The following is a 20,542-nucleotide window of genomic DNA, read 5'->3' on the forward strand; positions in this document are numbered from 1 at the left end:
CTCCTCTCCCCTCCCTCTTCTTTTTTCCTTTCCTTTCCATTCCATTCCATTTTTTTTGTTTTTTTTTTTTTTGGACTGAGTCTTGCTCTGTCACCCAGGCTGGAGTGCAGTGGCGCGATCTTGGCTCACTGCAACCTCTGCCTCCTGGGTTCAAGCGATTCCCCTGCCTCAGCCTCCCGAGTAGCTGGGACTACAGGTGTGCGCCACCACGCCCAGATAATTTTTTGTATTTTGGTAGAGACAAGGTTTCACCATTGGCCAGGATGGTCTCAATCTCCTGACCTTGTGATCTGCCCACCTCGGCCTTCCAAAGTGCTGAAATTACAGTCGTGAGCCACCGCACCCGGCCATTTTCTTTTCTTTTTAATTCCACTAGGTTCTAGTCTTCTCTCCTCCCCTCCCCTCCCCTCCCCTCCCCTCCCCTCTCCTCCTCTTTCCTCCCCTCCCCTCCCCTCCCCTCCCCTCCCCTCCCCTCCCCTCTCCTCCCCTCTCCTCTCCTTTCCTTTCTTTATTTTTTGAGATAGTCTCACTCTGTTGTTCAGGCTAGAGTGCAGTGGCACAATCTCAGCTCACCACAACCTCCATCTCCCAGGTTTAAGCAATTCTCCTGCTTCAGCCTCCTGAGTAGTTGGGAATAGAGGTATGTGCTGCCTGGCTAATTTTTGTACTTTTAGTAGAGATGGGGTTTCTTCACATTGGCCAGGCTGGTCTTGAACTTCTGATTTCAGGTAATCGACCCCTCTTGGCCTCCCAAAGTGCTGGGATTACAGATATGAGCTACCGTGCCTGGCCAGTGTTACTATTATTATTATTATTATTAATTCCTGTTTTAGGTTTTTAGAGGGAAATAAAGCTCAAATGTTTAAATACCTAGCTTAAGCTAGTAAGTTACCAAGTTTAAGTTTAGAGCCTAATTTTGTAAAACATTAAAACATTTTTTTAAAAAAATTATACTGCCTTCCAGAAAATCCTATTCAGAATCCTATATATTGATTTCAAAATTCTCCTATGGGTCACAGTCATAAACTTCAAAATCTAAGTGGAAGTGAAACAGTTAATAGTAAACCCTAACTTTAGCCAGTTGAAGATTATTATGCTGGATTTTCACAGAAAATGTCATACTGCCCATGTTTCTGCTTAAAGGGAAAAAAAAGGCAATAGAACTCTATACCATTAACAGGGCTGTATTCTCAACAAAGGGAGGTAATTCTAATCACACTCATTGATACAACAGCAGCAAATGATTGATCTGGCAGAAAGAAGGAAAACCCAAGTGACTGAGCCAAGTGGGCTGTTCAGGGTACAGCCAGACTGCAATATTTAGCAAACAAAGAAAAGCTATTCCCAGCTGGGCACAGTGCCTCACACCTGTAATCCCAGCATTTTGGGAGGCCGAGGCGGGCAGATCACCTCAGGTCAAGAGTTCGAGACTAACCTGGCCAACATGATGAAATGCTGTTTCTACTAAAAATAAAAAAGAATTAGCCAGGCGTGGTGGCAGGTACCTGTAGTTCCAGCTACACGGAGGCTGAGGCAAGAGAATCACTTGAACCCGGGAGTGGAGGTTGCAGTGAGCTGAGATTGTGCCACTGCACTCCAGCCTGGGCAATAGAGTGGGACTCTGTGTCTCAAAAAAAAAAAAAAAAAAAAAAAAAAAAAAAAAAAAAAAAAAGAGAAACGCTATTTCCAGGATAAGGCATATTATAAGTAGAATTGTCTCTCCTAAAAAAGAGATGTTGAAGTCTTACCCTCTGTACCTCAGAATATACCATTATTTGGAGAAAGGATCTTTACAGAGGTAATCAAGTTAAAGTGATGTCGTTAGGGTGGGCTCTGATCCAATGGCTAGTATCCTCATAACAAGGACAAACTTGGACAAGAACACTGTGGGACACACAGAATAGTTTCATCAAACCCTGGGCAGTTCAAAGAAGAGAATCTGGGCCCAGTGTGGTGGCTCATGCCTGTAATCCCAGCACTTTGGGAAGCTGAGGCAAGCAGATCACTTGAGGTCAGGAGTTTGAGACCAGCCTGGCCAACATGGTGAAACCCTGTCTCTACTAAAAAAAAATACAAAAATTAGTCAAGGATGGTGGTACACGCCTGTGATCTCAGCTACTTGGGAGGCTGAGGCAGGAGAATCGCTTGAACCCAGGAGGCAGAGATTGCAGCAAGCTGAGATCCTGCCACTGCACTCCAGCCTCCTGGGTGACAGAGAGCGAGACTGTCTCAAAAAAGAAAAGAAAAGAAAAGAAAAACCCAAATGAAAAACCAAGAAGAGAATCTGTACCACAGCAGGAAAGGCCAGTATTCTTACTAATATAAACTAATGATATTCAGCATTTCCTGGTTAAGGAAAGTCATTGGCATTCTCTGGCAGAATACCATTGCATATTAACTGAAATTTGAGCAATATAAATACTTTATTAATTGCACAGTAAAGTATAAATAGTTTGTATTCTAGGGTGTAGATTCACTTCATCTCAACACATTCCATTGTTGTTTCATAAAGCCCCAAGTGTTAAAAAAAAAAACCTCCCTAGCAATTAGTATAAGTAGATTTACGTAATGGGCACAACATACCTATTTAAAACACATTTAGATGCGGAGCAGGTAATACCACATTTTACATGGCCAGTGCTTGCAGGCCATGCTGGTTGCATTCTGCACAGCTGTAAGGGACAACATTGACACAAACTGTGATGAACGATGCTTTCTGGAGTCATGCCCCATGTTGGTCTTGGCCAGATAAGCAATCTCTCTTATAGGACTTGCAGGGCTTTTATTTATTTATTTATTTATTTAGACAGAGTTTAGCTCTTGTTGCCCGGGCTGGAGTCCGATGGTGCAATCTCAGCTCACTGCAACCTCTGCCTCCTGGGTTCAAGGGATTATCCTGTCTCAGCCTCCTGAGTAGCTGAGATTACAGGCATGCGCCACCACGCCCGGCTAATTTTGTATTTTTAGTACAGACGGGGTTTCTCCATGTTGGTCAGGCTGGTCTCCAACTCCCAACCTGAGGCGATCTGCCCACCTCGGCCTCCCAAAGTGCTGGGATTACAGGCATGAGCCACTGCGTTATTTATTTATTTATTATTATTTATTATTTTTTTCTGATTATCCCAGGTAACAAAAGCTCTTACCACAAGATGATGGATTCAAAAATATTAGTTGACTCTATGTCCATGTGGGGGAAATGACACTCTGTGAAATTGTTGTGGGGAACACCACCGAAGTGTCACAGCTGGTAAGTTGGCCCCACTGACCTGTATACATTAAGATAACTTAGATACGATAACCAAGTCACATCGCTGTAACTTAGACCGTGCTCTTTCACCTGCTCCCCTACCTCACTCCTGGTTGAAGAGTAAAAAACCAAAACCAAAACCAAACCAAAACCCAACCATCTTTGAGGCAATGCAATCATTAAATGGGGAATACATAGTTGAATATAGGTATATAAAGACAAGAAATGTTAAAATTCTCAGCGAATGTAACAATTCAGTTACAGGGAACTTGCCATGACCTATGACACATGAATACAAGAATGAAAAATCGTGTCACCAAGTGTTTTGGCTCTATGTGAAAAATATAGGGGTCAGGCATGGTGGCTCACGCCTTTAATCCCAGCACTTTGGGAGGCTGAGGCTGGCGGATAATGAGGTCAGTAGTTTGAAACCAGCCTGGCCAGCATGGTGAAAGCCTGTCTCTACTAAAAATACAAAAATAAGCTAGGCCTGGTGGTGTGTGCCTGTAATCCCAGCTACTCAGGAGGCTGAGGCAGGAGAATTTCTTGAACCCAGTAGGCAGAGGTTGTGATGAGCTGAAATGGCGCCACTGCCCTCATTCCAGCCTGGGTGACAGAGTGAGACTCCATCTAAAAAAAAAGAGAGAGAGAAAAGTATGGAAGCAAAAAAAAAAAAAAAAAAAAAAAAAAAAAAGGAGATCTAAAATCTGGAAGCTTCTGCCATCCAGCCTGCTTCTTGAGATTGTTTTTGTGCCCACGGCTGCCTAGTAAGTCAGAAGATACTCGAAGGCTTGGATCTCCCTGTTGCCATGTTGTTTACTCAGGAGAAGCCCGAGCCGAGAGTCACATCTTTCAAGAACCATGAAAAAAAGCAAGTAATTTGTCTTGCCTATTTAAATGGGGAGAAACATGGAAAAGACGGACAGGGACGCCCCCCGTTCTGCTGCATCCAACGCTGCAGACTGGTTGGAGAGCTGGAAAGGAAGTGTGCAGAAGGGAAAGAGGGAAGGAAGGGGGCCTTTGGGAATTGGTGGATTGCTGCTGTGTGTGGATTCTGTGTATGAACGATAGTCCTTCTGCAATGAGAAGACTGGTTACAAAAATTCCAGTGGTCTTGGAATTTTTTGTTGTTGTTATTTGATGGTTTTTTTTTCCCCCAAGAAGTGTTAAACGCAAATGCTGTGTTGGCATGTGGGTATGGAAATGTGTGCAGAGGCAGGGACTAAGGCGACGTGAGTGAAGAGACTGTGGTTAGCTGTAGACGGTGCGCTCCTCCTAAAGCATTCAAACGCACAGCAGTGTTTGTGTTAAAACGAAATAGAACCAAATCACTGCCCTGATGAAACAAAACACTTCTGCAGGCCTAACGATCCCCTTAGCTCACGCCTTCGTAATCCCAGACTGAAAGGATCAGAAGCTGGCAAAAGCTGTGCCTCTGCATCTTCTGAAGGCCCCAGTTCTTCCATAAAGTGCTGTTTGTTTTTTCTTTTGTGATGAAGTCTCACTCTTGTCACCCAGGCTGGAGTGCAATGGCATGATCTTGGCTTACTGTAACCTCTGCCTTCCAGGTTCAGGTGATTCTCTTGACTCCACCTCCCGAGTAGCTGGGATCACAGGCGCGTGCCACCAAATCCAGCAAATTATTGTATTTTTAGTAGAGACGGGGTTTCACCATGTTGGCCAGGCTGGTCTCAAACTCCTAACCTCAGGTGATACACCTACCTTGGCCTCCCACAGTGCTGGGATTACAAGCATGAACCACCACACCCGGCCTATTTTTTTTTTTTTTCTCTTTTTTGAGACAAAGTCTTGCTCTGTCACCCGAGCTGGAGTGCAGTGGTGTGATCTCAGCTCACTGCAGTCTCTGCCTCCCAAGTTCAAGGGATTCTCCTACCTCAGCCTCCCAAGTAGCTGAAACTACAGGCATGTACCACCACACCCACTTCATTTTCGTAGTTTTAGTAGAGACGAGGTTTTGCCATGTTGGCCAGGCTGGTCTGGAACTCCTGGCCTCATGTGATCTGCCTGCCTCGGCCTCCCAAAGTGTTGGGATCACAGGCATGAGCCACAGTGCCTGCCCTGAATGCTGTTTTACTAATAATGTTCTACCTTGGTTATAAGTACAGTCTTGATTAGACAATTTACCACAGAACATTAATAATTCTTCCTAGAAATAAAGGTAGAGGGAATCATATTATTTACATACAGGATTGACTATTTAGTAGGCTAGGGTTTAGAATATGTGCCCATAAATTTTAATTAAGTATAATTTTGTGTTGATTACTTCTATCTAGGTATGAAGATATGCTGCTTTCTAGAATTTGCTTAAGCTTTGTCTCTTTAAGGAAGCTAATCCCATTAAGGTAATAATAAGAACACATAACATATATTGACCTTTCTATTGTGTCAGACACCATATACTTTACATGGAATACTTTGTTCTGTCTCATTTAATCCTTGCAATAACCCTCTAAGGCAGGTAGTGTTATATCCTCATTATACAGATTAGAATGCCAAGGCACAGAGAGGTTAAGCAACTTTCCCAAAGTCACCCAGTAAGTGGCAGGGATGGGGTTTGAATTCAGGAGATGTGGCCAGGTTACCAGTCATAAGTCTAACTAACTAACTAAGTAACTAATTGATATCAAAATCTCTCATCCTCTCACAGGACTCCTTTACCAAGTCTCCTGAATTCTTGCCTAGGCCAGTGGAGAGAGTTATCTGAGAGCCTTAGACCTGCAGGCATACCAACTCCCACCGCCTTGCAGGAAGAGCTTCAGGAGTTCTGTCCTCGGTGATTGCCTGGACTCTGTTTCTTCTGGGAACATCATCATTCATCTCTGGTTATCATTCCTCAGAACAATAGTCAGGGTCTCAGAGTAAAGGCCTCACTGCATACCTGTGGCTACTTATCTCACGGGGCGTTTGAGAGAATGCCCAGATTATGCAAGTCAGGCTAACAGGCATCCTATTAGCGTGATATGCCCTGGGTGGATGAGTTTGGGCTGATCGCTGGTCCCCAGGCCTAAGATTCCCAGAAGAGTTGGGGAAATCAGTGGCTTCTTTTTGAATTCCCAGGCAGTGTGCCAGGTCACAAAGCATTCCCGGTGAAGGACGAAGCCGTCTTGGGACCCAAGAGTTTGGAACACCATCTGGGAATTAACAAAGAGAGAAGGTTTCCAGTTCAATGCCATTCGAGCTGTTTTCTGCTTCAGTACTAGGGGCTTGATATAAAGTCCCTAGAGAAATAGGGACATAAGGGGATTATTACTGAATCAAACAGAAAAGAAGAAGTAGGCTAATAGGCACCTTTAGGAAAGGGAGGGAGGAATGCTGTCCTGCTTTCAACTTAATGGAGTCGGGTCTAAGTAGGAGGACAGTTCTGTGTCTTCAGCTTTTAGCAAGGCCGAAGCGGTTGTAAATTGTGATCCGTTTTCTCTCTGCCTGGCTAGGGCCTGCGTTCCTCTTTGGCTGTGTCAGTGTCACGTTGGCTCTTTCTGGCCCTACAGATACCCTGGTTCCGCTGTGTCTTCCTCCTGGCCCTCTGGCTCTGCCACCCACATCCAGGTTCTGCTTTGGGGTGGCCCCATCCTATGATGCAGTGGGCACATGGGACAGCTTCAGGGTCTCCACACTGCTGCCTTCCGGTCTCTCTTGGAGCCTCAGGATCTCATGGACCCTCTACAGAAAACTGTCTGGGGAGGCTCAGAGTCATTTCCTTCCTCTGCTGACCACAAAGGACAGCCAGGTTTACTTTGGCATGGCCATTGCCAAGTTGGGCAGCTAAGAAGTGGCCATCACTTCTAGAGTCCTGACTGGGAAGAAGGTTAGAAATCTCTCTTCCCATTGGCTTTCTTCAGGCTTCAGGCTTTATTTCCAAGAGGAAAAACCGAAACAAACACACGACCACTTCATCCTCCCTCTTTCCATATACCTTCTTCCCGCAATCCCTTCAGTTAGAAGAGGCGAGATTTTTTCCTATTCCCTGACATGGTAGTCACCTTTACGCATGGAGCACAAGCCTCAGGGCTTGACTGTCATGGGTAGAAAAAGCAGCTTCCCCATGTTATAAAAAACTGCAAATTCATCCCTCAGGCCTGACCTTGATTTAAAGACAGGCTCTACAAAGTGCTGTCGGAAATCCTCATTTTTCTCTCCTCAGAAAGCCTGACTTCGTTGTCTTTCTAAACCGGGCAAGTAGGTTAAGAGAATGCAATAAAACATGATTCAAGAGAGAAATGAAAATGCACCCTTTTAACATTTGCAAAACACATGTTTAAAACTGCTCCAACCTACCCATTCCCTTATGGCCTCCTTGATGTTGAAGATTAGCGCATAATTACACTGACAGCATAGGTCTGTTCTGGAAGTTGATTCATGCTTTACTCCAGTTGAACTATTCATCTTTAGTGACAAGGTATCAGTCACCTATGCCCCAATCAGTGTCCACAGAAAATGGAAACCTTATCCCTGGGTCTTTTGGAGAGAAGTCAGTCATTTTCAGCATGAAGCAGGGATCTTTAATCCAGGAACACTATATGAGACAACGTGGAAAGATACTCAATTAGGCCAGACATGGTGGCTCATGCCTGTAATTCTAGCGGCTTGGAAGGCCGAGTCAGGTGGATCATCTGAGGTCAGGAGTTCGAGATCAGCCTGGCCAATACGGTGAAACTTCATCTCTACTAAAAACACAAAAATTAGCCAGACATGATGGTGTGCACCTGTAATCCCAGCTATTTGGGAGGCCGAGGCTGGATAATTACTTGAATCCGCGAGGCGAAGGTTGCAGTAAGAAGAGATCGCACCACTGCTCTCTAGCCTTGGCAACAGAGCAAAAACCCTGTCTCAAACAAAAGAAAAAGAAAAATACTCAGTTGACAGTGGGAAACGTTAGTGATGGTCCTTGTTTTGCCACTCTTGATCTCTGTGACTTAAGGTTACATAGGGCGACTCACTTTGATAACCTCTTTGTTTAATTGTATGTATCTTTACCCCAAAAAGCTGACTCAGCATTCTTCATTTGTAATGTTATGAAATGCTGCCCCCTTGTGTTTTTGCAGGGTTCGTTTAGTTTCTGTTTTGATTTTAAAACAAATTCTTCCTTTAAAACGTATTGACCTGTTAAAACTTTTTGTTTGTTTGTTTTGATCATTTCTTTTTTTGGCTCACTCTTCCTAACTGCTAAAATCAAACAAGTAGCTACTACTACACCTCGTTAAGTTAAAAACTCTCAGAATATTCTTGGAGGAGTATAAATTTCATTTGAATAATAAAGGAAGGCAATTCTTGCTGTTTCTCATGCCTAAGAGAGTCATTCCTGGAGCTGGACCGTGGACTTGCTGGTCCCGCTCAGCTCCTATTGGACTAAGCATTCCTGACGTTTCATTTGAAGAAGAGCAAAGTCTTCTTCTAAATGCCAACCTCATTCCCTTAAAGTGGTCATTCTTTCATCTGGAATGCTGTTGCCAGATGAACTACCCTGTAATAGCCCAGATGTCACTTGGGGATACCTTGTCCCTTGGAGAATTTTGGAAAACATGGCCCAGGCACAAATTTTAGTGCCTAGGATCTGAAAGACTTTAAAATGATTTCTATTGCTTGGTTTCCTGAGCCACATTAAGTGTGATGCTCCATCCCTTCCTAAAAAAAAAAAAAAAAAAAAAAAAAAGACCAAAATATTTTTTAAATACCAACCCCCTCTTTTTTGAGTCAGGGTCTCGCTCTGTCACCCAGGCTGGAGTGCAGGTGGCATGATTTCAGCTCACTCACTGCAGCATCTGCCTGTCGGGTTCAAGCAATTCTCCTGCCTCAGCCTCCCAAGTAACTGGGATTACAGGAGTGCACCACCATACCTGGCTACTTTGTGTATTTTTAGTAGAGATGGCATTTCACCATGTTGGCTGGGCTGGTCTCAAACTCCTGACCTCAAGTGATCCGCCAGCTTGATAAATATGTATTTTAACAGAAGTATAATATAAATATGGAAAAATGTACAAAACATAAGTATACAACTCAGTTAATAATCAAAAGATAAACTCAATCATATAACCAATACGGGGATCAGGAAAAAGCACATTACCAGGGCCCTGTAAGTCCCCTTCCTAATCACGACTCCATTGTTTTCTCCCAAAGTTAATCATGACATTGACTTTTAACACCATAGACTTGTGACACAAGATGAGGGAGGCAGTGCTTATCTTGATCTGGGTTGGATGTGTAAGTTTGAGGCCACATGGGTGTATTACATAAAAATATTTTGATGCAAAACATTTTAATGTAAAATCTGTACATTTTGCTGCATGTAAATTACGCCTCAATCATTTATTCCAGCTTTTTAATTTATTTATTCTCAATGTCAGGGTTGGTCCCAAATTACCTTCCTCTTAGGCTAATATCTTATATAACCATAATACAATTACCAAAACCAGGAAATTAAAATTGGCGTTATACTAACTAAATGTAGACTCTATTTCAATTTCATTAGTTTTTCAACTATCGTCTTTTTTTAGTTCTGGGATCCTATTCAGAATTCCATATGACTATTAGTTGTCCTTTTTTTTTCTTTTCTTTTCTTTTTTTTTTTGAGACGGAGTTTCGCTCTTGTTACCCAGGCTGGAGTGCAATGGCGCGATCTCGGCTCACCGCAACCTCCGCCTCCTGGGTTCAAGCAATTCTCCTGCCTCAGCCTCCTGAGTAGCTGGGATTACAGGCACGCGCCACCATGCCCAGCTAATTTTTGTATTTTTAGTAGAGACGGGGTTTCACCATATTGACCAGAATGGTCTCGATTTCTTGACCTCGTGATCCACCTGCCTCGACCTCCCAAAATGCTAGAATTACAGGCGTGAGCCACCGCGCCTGGCCTTGTCCTTTTTCTTTAGTCTGCTTCAGTCTAACAGTTTCACCTGGGAGCAGATCTTCCCACCGCGTCTGCTTTAGACACAGAACTCCAATCACGCCTGGAATTTCATGATGTTTAGCAGCTTCTTGGGAGATTAACCCTGGATTTCATTATCTCTCTAGGTTTTCTCTTCAAGCGCCACTTTGTCCCCACATAATAATCCACTGTCATCATGGAAATGTGACCCCGTCTCCAGATTTCATTGCTTCTCTCAGGGAGTAGCTGTGCCAGGTCAGGCTGGTGCTAGGTCAGGCTGATGCCACTGTTGGGGCTCAGAAAATGACACCCCAAAATATAATGCTTTGGCTTATTGAATACTTAGAACTAAAGGAGATTGAAAGACCTCAGAAGCAAAGTCTCCCTCTCCAACATTCCCCTGCCCTGAGGTCTCCTCTCCTTTCTCCTCAATGGCAAGACATAGAAATTAGGATTCTAGGCCAGGTGCTGTGGCTCACGCCTGTAATCCCAGCACTTTGGGAGGCTGAGGCTGGAGGATCACCTGAGGTCAGGAGTTCAAGACCAGCCTGGCCAACATGGCGAAACGCTGTCTTTACTAAAAATACAAAAATTAGTCAGGTGTGGTGGTACACACCTGTAATCCCAGCTACTTGGGAGGCTGAGGCAGGAGAATCGCTTGAACCCAGGAGGCAGAGGTTGCAGTGAGCTGAGATCTGAGATCGTGCCACTGCACTCCAGCCTGGGCGACAAGAGCAAGACTCTGTCTCAAAAAAGTAACAACATCAACAAAAAGAGAAATTAGAATTCTTCTTCCCCAGGCTGGTCATAGAAACCAGCAATATTACTCTAACCTTCCCCTGCCTTCTGTGTAGGAGCTGGCCGCAAAGAAATTCTGTGACTTACTTTGTCTGATAGTAGGTCATAAGAGCCTCCTTTGGTGGGGAGCGGGGGGCTCTGTTTCTGTCCCATGCCCAGGAGGAGGAAGTGCTACATAGAGAGGCCAAAAAGAATCTGAACAGACAGGTCCTTCTGGGTTAACTCTCCCCAAGTCTGTTACCATTAGATCATCCTGGTTTTCTCCAATTACATTTCCACATGGCTGTCTACTCTTTACTAAGTCTAAGCATAAAAATGAACCATTTTCTCTGGATCTTTGGATCATTATTCCTGAAAGCTCCTATGTCATGGAAAAGTTTGATTAAATTGTTATGCTTTTCTCTTGTTAGCCTGTCTTTTGCTATGGTGTTTCAGCTTTGATCCTTATGATGGATCTGGAAAGGTATCACATCTTTCCTGCTTCCTGGAATATTAGTCAGTTACATTTTTTCCATCTCATAAGCTTAAAAATTCAAGAGACATCTTTACTGTCTCTTCAGGGCTGGCTAAATGGTGGCCTGGTGCACTGCCAGCTGTACCACTGCTTATCGTGGTCAATTCCTTTGATATATGATAGGATGTGGTGAATTTGGAATGGTTTAAGCATTATTATAGCCAGAAACTGTCCAGTTGTTTATGGCCAGGTTAAATAAGATGATGGGAAGGATATACAGAGGGGTGTGTGTGTGTGTGTGTGTGTGTGTGTGTGTGAGAGAGAGAGAGAGAGAGAAATAAAGGGAGAAAGAGAGAATGATAAGTATGATGCAGAGAGGAGGGTAACAACTTGGATGTAAAAGGAGTCCATGCTGAACACCTACTACGTGCCAGACACCTCAAGACACTCTCTCATTTAACCGTCATAGCAACTCCACGTTAGTTACTTTTTTTTTTTTCCTTTTGAGAAGGAATCTCTCTCTGTAACCCAAGCCCGAGTGCGATGGTGTGATCTTGGCTCACTGCAACCTCCACCTTCCAGGCTTAAGAGATTTTCATGTACCAGCCTCCCGAGTAGCTGGGACTACAGGAGCACACCACCACACCTGGCTAATTTTTCATATTTTAGTGGAGACCACGTTTCACCACGTTGCCTAGGGTGGTCTCAAATGTCTAAGCTCAGGTGATCTGCCTGTCTCGACCTCCCGAAGTGCTGGGATTACAGATGTGAGCCACCGTGCCCAGCCTCCAGTTTAGTATTTTATTATCCATTTTGGAAATGAGTAATCTGAGAGAAACTAGATAGCTTAGGGTCAGACAGCTCATGAGTGTCAGAATCTGAGATTGAAGACGTGTGTGCAGACTCTCCGTTATGTGTGTGTTCTTGCATCTCTGCACTTCCACGAATGTAATGAGAATAAATATAAGAATAGGAAGCGGTGGCTGATCTTTCTATGAACACTTACTATACATCACCCAATTTATAAACATTCTCTTAACCAGTCTTCATAACAACCCTATAAATTAAGGGCTACCATAATGGCTCTTTAAGAGGCCCTGAAACTAGAGCCCAAAAGCTCGTGTAATTTTCCCAAGCATACACAGTTATTAAGTGGTGGAGCAGAAATTCAAATTAGGTTATGTGATAGCCAACACTACATGCTTTATTCTCACTCTTTCGGGTAGTGTCCCATCCTGGAGAGGCCACAGTGCTGGTGTCAGGAGGGTGGCATTAGAAGGGCTGTGGGCTGGGTGCAGTGGCTCACACCTGTAATCCCAGCACTTTGGGAGGCCGAGGTGGGTGGATCATGAGGTCAGATCGAGATCATCCTGCCAACATGGTGAAACCCCATCTCTACTAAAAAAAGCAAAAAATTGCCGTGTGCGGTGGCTCACGCCTATAATCCCAGCACTTTGGGAGGCCAAGGTGGGCAGATCACCCGAGGTTGGGAGTTCGAGACCAGCCTGACCAACATGGACAAACTCCATCTCTACTAAAAATGTGAAAAATTAGCCGAGCGTGGTGGTGCATGCCTGTAATCCCAGCTGCTCGGGAGGCTGAGGCAGGAGAATTGCTTGAACCTGGGAAGCAGAGATTGTTGTGAGCCGAGATCGTGCCATTGCACTCCAGCCTAGGCAACAAGAGTGAAACTCCATCTCAAAAAACAAACAAACAAACAAACAAAAATACAAAAAAAAAACCAAAAAAACAAAAAACAAGGCCGTGTCTGTGCACGTTAACACATGGTCGCCAATGCCTGCACCATAGCGGGCAATGGAAACGCGGTTCCAACCCTTCCGTTAAGCTCCCATCTAGTCACTCCTCTTGTCTCGAAGGATGGGCTAAACTATACCGCAGGAAAACAGTGTAACAGAAGTTTATTTCTTTTTAACACATAATTCAAATCGACCGTCACCTGGAAAGCGCTATTCTGGGTCGCCCCTTCTCAGGCCGATGGAGCCACCGCTAGAGGGAGCAACACGTGTCATAGTAACGAAAAGAAACCCTGGAACTGGGGCTGGGCTCTACACAGCCTGTAGCCACATGCAGTTACTTAGATTTAATTCAAAAGTAATTAAAGAAAATGGAAATTTCAGCCTCTTCATCACACAAGCTGCATTTCAAGTGCTTGTTTTTTTTTCCACTTGTGGCCACTGGCTACTATATTTTCTCGTGTGGATTATGGAACATTCCCGTCATCACAGGCACTTCGTGGACTTGACCAATCTGGTCTCTCACTGAGAACAGATTTTCTGTCCTAACAGATATTTCAGGACAGATATTTCTGTCCTGACTCAGAAATAACTCAGGTTTACTTCCACTCAGAATTTACTGGCCAAAATTGGAGGATTGAGAGGCTGAAATTTTAAAAAAGACTGTCCTAAAATTGAAGATAACAGAAGTTAAAGAAAATGTAAACATAAAAACATTTTTTTAAAAAAATATATTTCTGACCTAGTGGTATATCTTGTTCTTTTCCTTTACTCTATCCTTCGATAGTGAAATCCGATAGGGCTGGTGAAGATTTATTTATTTTATTTTGTTTATATATATATTTTTATTGTACTTTAGGTTCTGGGGTACATGTGCAGATCATTCAGGATTGTTGCATAGGTACACACATGGCAATGTGGTTTGCTGCCCCCATCCCTGCCGTCACCTATATCTGGCATTTCTTCCCATGTTATCCCTCCCCATCCTCCCTATCCCCGCTGTCTCTCCACTAGTTGTCCCCAACAGACCTCAGTATGATGCTCCCCTCCCTGTGTCCATGTGTTCTCATTGTTCAACACCCGCCTATGAGTGAGAACATGTGGTGTTTGATTTTCTGTTCTTGTGTCAGTTTGCTGGGAATGACGATTTCCAGATTCATCCATGTCCCTACCAAGGACATGAACTCATAGTTTTTTCTGGCTGCATAGTATCCCGTGGTGTGTCTGTGTGGCTGGTGGAGATTTCTAGATGCCTTGCCCAGATATCTAGCTCCCTGGCCCTTAAGAAACCTTTACATGATTCAAGCTGTCTTACTTGCTCTTGTCATTGTGACTGTAGAGCTAGGCTGACTTAGTTTCGAATCCCAATTCCTAACATGAAGTAGCTTTAAGGTCTTGCCCAAGCAGTTTAACCTCTCTGAACTCCGGGTTTTCTTTTGTAAAATGAGTCTAATAGAATTACTTCTCACATACTTACTTTAACCTTATATATAAAATTATAATACCTGGCTGTATCAGGCAGCCAGTAACTGTTAGTTACTGTTGTTGCTGTTATCACAAAGAAATGGATTTCCTTGTCCATTCACTCCCAGTCCAAGAGTTCTATCTCTGCTGGGCCACATCAGGCCATTTTACTATGTCTTAACGAGAGATCATTTTACAACTATTCATTAAATATATATGTGTCTATATATATATGTGTGTATATATATTTGATTACATATATGCTTGGTTTTAATAATATGTAGCATTCCAATGTGAGCCCAAATACATTTATTTAATTGCATTTAGTATTTCATTATAATTGGCAATGATTAAGAAGCCCAGGAAAACCAAGCTTTAGAAAGATGTGATCACCAAAATCTCTTACTGGAGGAAGAGTAAATTGGCACAATCGCATTGGAAAGGAGTTTGGCAATGTCTCGTGAGGTTGACTATTCCTAACTCCTATGAGCCAGCATTCCCATTCCTGTACTGGCGTTACTCTTGAAAAGAGAAAAAAATGGGAAACAATCTGAAAACCCATTGCTTAGACAATGAGAACACAGATGCAATTCAGTCCTACAATTAATGCTATGTACCATTGAAAAGCAATTATAACTACATGTATCAGTAGGAATAAATCCTTTAATATTGAATGAAAAAACAAGTTCCAAATAACAAAAACTAAATATACAGCATGTATATGTATCTATGTATATGTGTATATATATTTATTTATGTACACATCCATGTGTGTATAGATACATATTTGTAATTTATTATCATTCTAGTTCTCAACTTGGTAATAGGTTGACAGATATCATTTTATAATATTATATCATAATAAGAAAAAAATGAGGCCAGCCTCGGTGGCTCAGACCTGTAATCCCAACACTTTGGGAGGCTGAGGCGGGTGGATCACTTAAGGTCAGGAGTTCAAGGCCAGCCTGGCCAACATGGTGAAACCCCATCTCTACTAAAACTACAAAATTAGCCAGATGTTGTGGCACACACCTGTAATCTCAGCTACTCTGGAGGCTGAGGTGGGAGAATGCTTGAACCCGGGAGGAGGAGGTTGCAGTGAGCTGAGATCATACACCACGGCACTTTAGCGTAAGTGACAGAGTGAGACTCCGCCTCAGAAAAAAAAAAAAAAGAAAAAAAGAAAAGAAAAGAAAAATGAACATGTAGGACAAAAATGATAGTAGTATGTCATGAACTAAGGGTTGAGAGGAGTCCAGTGAGAGAACTTGAGGTGTGCTGAGCCCCAGACCTTTCACACTTCCTTAGATACTATCCTCAGTCACCTCTAATTTTCTCTCTCCTAGTCGTACCTCGCGTCAGCCAGGTTGGCCTTCCATTTTAAGACTGGGAGGAAACACCACAAGTCAGGGCAGGTGATGTGGTTTAGATGTTTTGCCCCCTCCAAGTCTCATGTTGAAATGTGCTGTCCAGTGTTGGAGGGGAGCCTGGTGGAAGGTTTTGGGTCTTGGGGGCGGATTCCTCATGCATGTCTTGGTGCTGTCCTCGCAGTAACGAGGTGAGTGCTCACTCTGGGAGTTCATGTGAGATCTGATTATTCGAGAGAGCCTGGCAGCTCTTCCCTCTCTCTTGCTCTCTCTCTTGCCATGTGACATGCCGGCTCCCCGTTCACCTCCCACCATGATTGTTAGCTTCCCGAGACCCTCACCAGAAGCAGATGCTAGCACCATGCTTCCTGTACAGCCTGCAGAATCATAAGCCAAAATAAGCCTTTTTTTCTTTATAAATTATCCAGTCTCAGATATTCCTTTATAATAATGCAAACAGACTAATCCAGCAGGGATCTGACTTTCTCAGCAGCTGCCAAGGGGTTAGACACGACAACACAGAAGTACAGAGGAGTCAGATTCTTACAGAGCGAAACATCATCAATGGAGAAAAAAGAGAGCGATAGAGTAGTAGAGTGAGTAAATTTCCCCACCGTTCTCTCTTCCATAGACTGCTCAGAGATGCAGTTCCTCCTCGGAACCCTTCCAGAGAGGTTTTGTGTGCAAGGCAAACTTGCTTTGTCTCTTTGCAGTGTGTCGTGAAATAAACAGCAGAGAGCACAGAACACATTTCCTTGTGTTGTTTTACGTCTTTCCTTGCCTTAGCTCCTTTTCTTCCACTCTCACTGCTCTAGGCTCTCACTTTCCCAAAACAGACTCTTAATTCTTGTTTCAGCTCTGTTTTCTAGAGGACTTAGTCTAACACAAGGGATTCATTAATAGTGATAATAATAATACTTCGTAAATGTTTCCAAATGAACTTATGTTGTGCCTGATCCTGAGCCACACCCTTTCTTGGATTATTTCATATAAACCTCCCAATAACCCTATGAGATTCTATTATCTTGCAGATGAGCAAACAGTCACTCGGAGAAGTCGTCCTTAAGATCACACAATTGGGCCGGGTGTGGTGGTTCACACCTGTAATTCCAGCACTTTGGGAGTCGAGGTGGGTGGATCACGATGTCAGGAGATCGAGATTACCCTGGCTAACATGGTGAAACCCCATCTCTACTAAAATACAAGAAATTAGTTGGGCGTGGTGACATACACCTGTAGTCCTGGCTACTCAGGAGGCTGAGGCAGGAGAATTGCGTGAACCTGGGAGCCGGAGGTTGCAGTGAGCTGAGATCGTGCCACTGAACTCTAGCCTGGGCAACAAGGCAACACTCAATCTAAAATAAAATAAAATAAAAATAAAAATAATAAAAGGATCATACAATCACTGAAATGCCTTATTTTTAGTAACATGCATATTACTCAAGGGAGAATGACAATTTCTGGATGCTTGAAAAAATAGGAACATGCTGTTTTTCAGACTCACGTTATATAGCGTTCTTTTTTTTTTCCTAAGACGGAGTTCTGCTTTTGTTACCCAGGCTGGAGTGCAATGGCGCGATGTCGGCTCACTGCAACCTCCACCTCCTGGGTTCAGGCAATTCTCCTGCCTCAGCCTCCTGAGTAGCTGGGATTACAGGCACGCGCCACCACGCCCAGCTAATTTTTTGTACTTTTAGTAGAGACGGGGTTTCACCGTGTTGACCATGATGGTCTCGATCTCTTGACCTCGTGATCCACCCGCCTCCTCCTCCCAAAGTGCTGGGATTACAGGCTTGAGCCACCGCGCCCGGCTTATATAGCATTCTTTAGACAACTACTAATGACTCAGAAATGAAAATTCTGAGTCATTCACAAATACTAATGACTCAGAAATGAAATGCCTGTAATAGACACGCAATAAGGATTCTATACAAGCAGTTAAAGACAGAATATTTAATGACAAAAGGTTAAGAATGTTTTGTCTGAATAAGAAATTTACTAATAACATGGTCAAATGAAGAACAACCTCTCTTGCCTATTTGTATCGATAATAATAGTACTGGAGAGTACTGCCCAAAATATAATTTTATGTAAAAAAATAAATCCTAAAGTTTATTTAAAAGCTAATAAATTTAAAAGCTAATTTCAGAAAAAATTTCCTAAAGCAACTTATATAAATAATGTAGGCAGGTTTGGACCTATTAATGGGTTGTGAAATATATTTCACAGGTTGAAAGCAGCCTACTCTAAAACCAGAGTGGGTTAAAACCCTCATGATAAAAATTAGAAATAGGACAGAATAGTAATGATCTATCTGCATGTAGGAAGGGTATGTATTGTTTGGTGAAGATTTTCTTTGTAAATGTGTTTTAGAGTATATGTTACTGTATGCTAGGTTATGATGTAAATCTATTTATTGTGGTAAAAAAGAGTTTTAAAAACACTTACATAGTTGGTGGCAATATCACAAGTTTTTTTTTTTTTTTTTAAACAGCAACAACATATTTCAGAGTCACAAGCATCTAGGTTGAAATACCTACCCAACCATAATGTTTTCTTTTTTCTTTTTCTTTCTTTCTTTCTTTCTTTTTTTTGAGACGGAGTTTTAGAGTTTTGCACCATTGCCCAGGCTGGAGTGCAGTGGGCTGATTTTGGCTCACTGCAACCTCTGCCTCGTGGTTTAAAGTGATTCTCCCGCCTCTGCCTCCCAAGTACCTGGGACTACAGGAGCACCAACCACAGCTGGCCAATTTTTTTGTATTCTTATTAGAGATGGGTTTCACCATGTTGGCCAGGCTGATCTTGAACTCCTGGCCTCAAGTGATCCGCCTGCCTTGGCCTCCCAAAGTTCCGGGATTGCAGGCATGAGCCACTGTGAGCCCGGTTCCATATTTTCTTTTCATAAGGAAGCCCATGCCTCTTAATGTTTGCTGAAGTGCATCTCTTGGAGGCTGTGCTCCAAACATGCTCCTACCCATGAAGGATCCCATTGACCTTCCCATCTGGTTCTCAATGTATCGTCCATTATGGTGGCTTTCTTATTCTCTTGACATTCTGGGAAATCTTAAGGTTGTTGAGGACTCAGAGCTAACACTTGACTCAGAGTCTGACACATTTTTGGTACAGAAAATGTTTGTTCTCAAAAGGATTTCTTTCCAGATTGTTCACACCTGAGACCTGACTAAGTACCTAAGCTTCAGGAAGATTCTTGGGAAGGAGATGACAAGGAGGAAATCTAGGCATGGTGAAATGGAAAATAATTAAACTCAGAAGAAATTTGAATTCATTTTTGGCAGGGTCCCTCCACTTTTTCCTAGGCTTGCTGCCTAAACATCAATTCGATCTGCCTCTCGCAGGTGTCTGTGTGACTCAGAGGGAGTCATTTCATGGCAGGAAAAGTGTGGGCTGGAGAAGACCTGGCTAAATTTCAGAACAGATAGGCTGAGGATGGTGGGGGGGTGGGGGATGGGGAAAACTTACTTCTCCTCCGTGTTTCTTCATCTCTATCCTTTGCAACTAGCTGCTTCCTCTCTGGAATTTTAACTTCTATTCCTGGAACAGAAAACATTTTTAAATGCTTTCAAACTCAGAAAAGACCTCAACACAATTTTTTTTTTAAAAAATAGAAATTACCTTTAAAAATGATCAAAGCAAGACACAATAATTGTAGAGAACATTAGCAATAAAGAGACACAAAAAAGAATAAAAGTTATCTATCACTTCGTGACCCGGAGGAAATTATGATTTACTCCTTGGTCTATATTCTTCCAGTAGGATTGGTACCAGCTCTTCCTTATATGTCTGGTAGAATTTGGCTGTGAATTCATCTGGACCAGGGCTTTTACTGGTTGGTAGGCTTTTTATTACTGAATCAATTTTGGATCTCATTATTGGTCTGTTCCGAGTTCAAATTTCTTCCTGGTTCAATCTTGGGAAGTCGTGTGTTTCCAGGAATTTATCCATTTCTTCCAGATTTTCTAGTCTATGTACATAGAGGTGTTTGTAATAATCTTTGAGGGTTTTTTGTATTTCCGTTGGATCAGTGATAATAACCCTTTATCATTTATGATTCTGTTTGGATCTTCTCTCTTTTTTATTTATTAGTCTCACTAGAAGTCTATCACTCTTATCTATTCTTTCAAAGGACCAATTTTTGGTTTCATTTATCTTTTGTATGTTTTCTTTGCATCTCAATTTCATTCAGTTCAGCTCTGATTTTGTTCATTTCTTGTTTTCTGCTAGTTTGGGGGTTGGTTTGCTTTTGTTTCTCTGGCTCCTCTAGGTGTGATGTTAATTTATTAATTAGAGATCTTTTCAACTTTTCAATGTGGGCATTTAGCACTATAAACTTTCTTCTTAACACTGTCTTCGCTGAGTTCCAGAGATTCTGGCATGTTGTATCTTTGTTTTCATTAGTTTGAAAATTTTGGAACTCATTATTGGTCTGTTCAAAGTTTCAATTTCCTCCTGGTTGAATCTCTGCAACTTGTGTGTTTCTAGGAATGTATTAATTTCTTTTAGATTTCTTCTAGAGTGTGCATGGCAGAAGATAGTTTTGACTATCAAAGTATTTCTTGA

General features: G+C 42.7%; 1 long non-coding RNA gene across 2 annotated transcripts; it reads left to right on the forward strand.

The window, feature by feature from the left end:
* The first annotated feature begins 512 nt into the window (after positions 1–512).
* Positions 513–13,859, forward strand: LOC104652175 (uncharacterized). Of its 2 annotated transcripts, XR_745524.3 has the most exons (4): positions 513–640; positions 3,127–3,247; positions 5,542–5,610; positions 5,916–13,859. It is a non-coding gene; the product is annotated as an uncharacterized LOC104652175 (long non-coding RNA). The 2 variants fall into 2 exon arrangements; XR_012514167.1 differs by having other exon boundaries at positions 5,542–13,859.
* Positions 13,860–20,542: the final 6,683 nt, after the last annotated feature.

Source organism: Saimiri boliviensis, chromosome 15 (assembly GCF_048565385.1).
Source record: "Saimiri boliviensis isolate mSaiBol1 chromosome 15, mSaiBol1.pri, whole genome shotgun sequence".
In the NCBI taxonomy this organism is placed as follows: Eukaryota; Metazoa; Chordata; class Mammalia; order Primates; family Cebidae; genus Saimiri; species Saimiri boliviensis.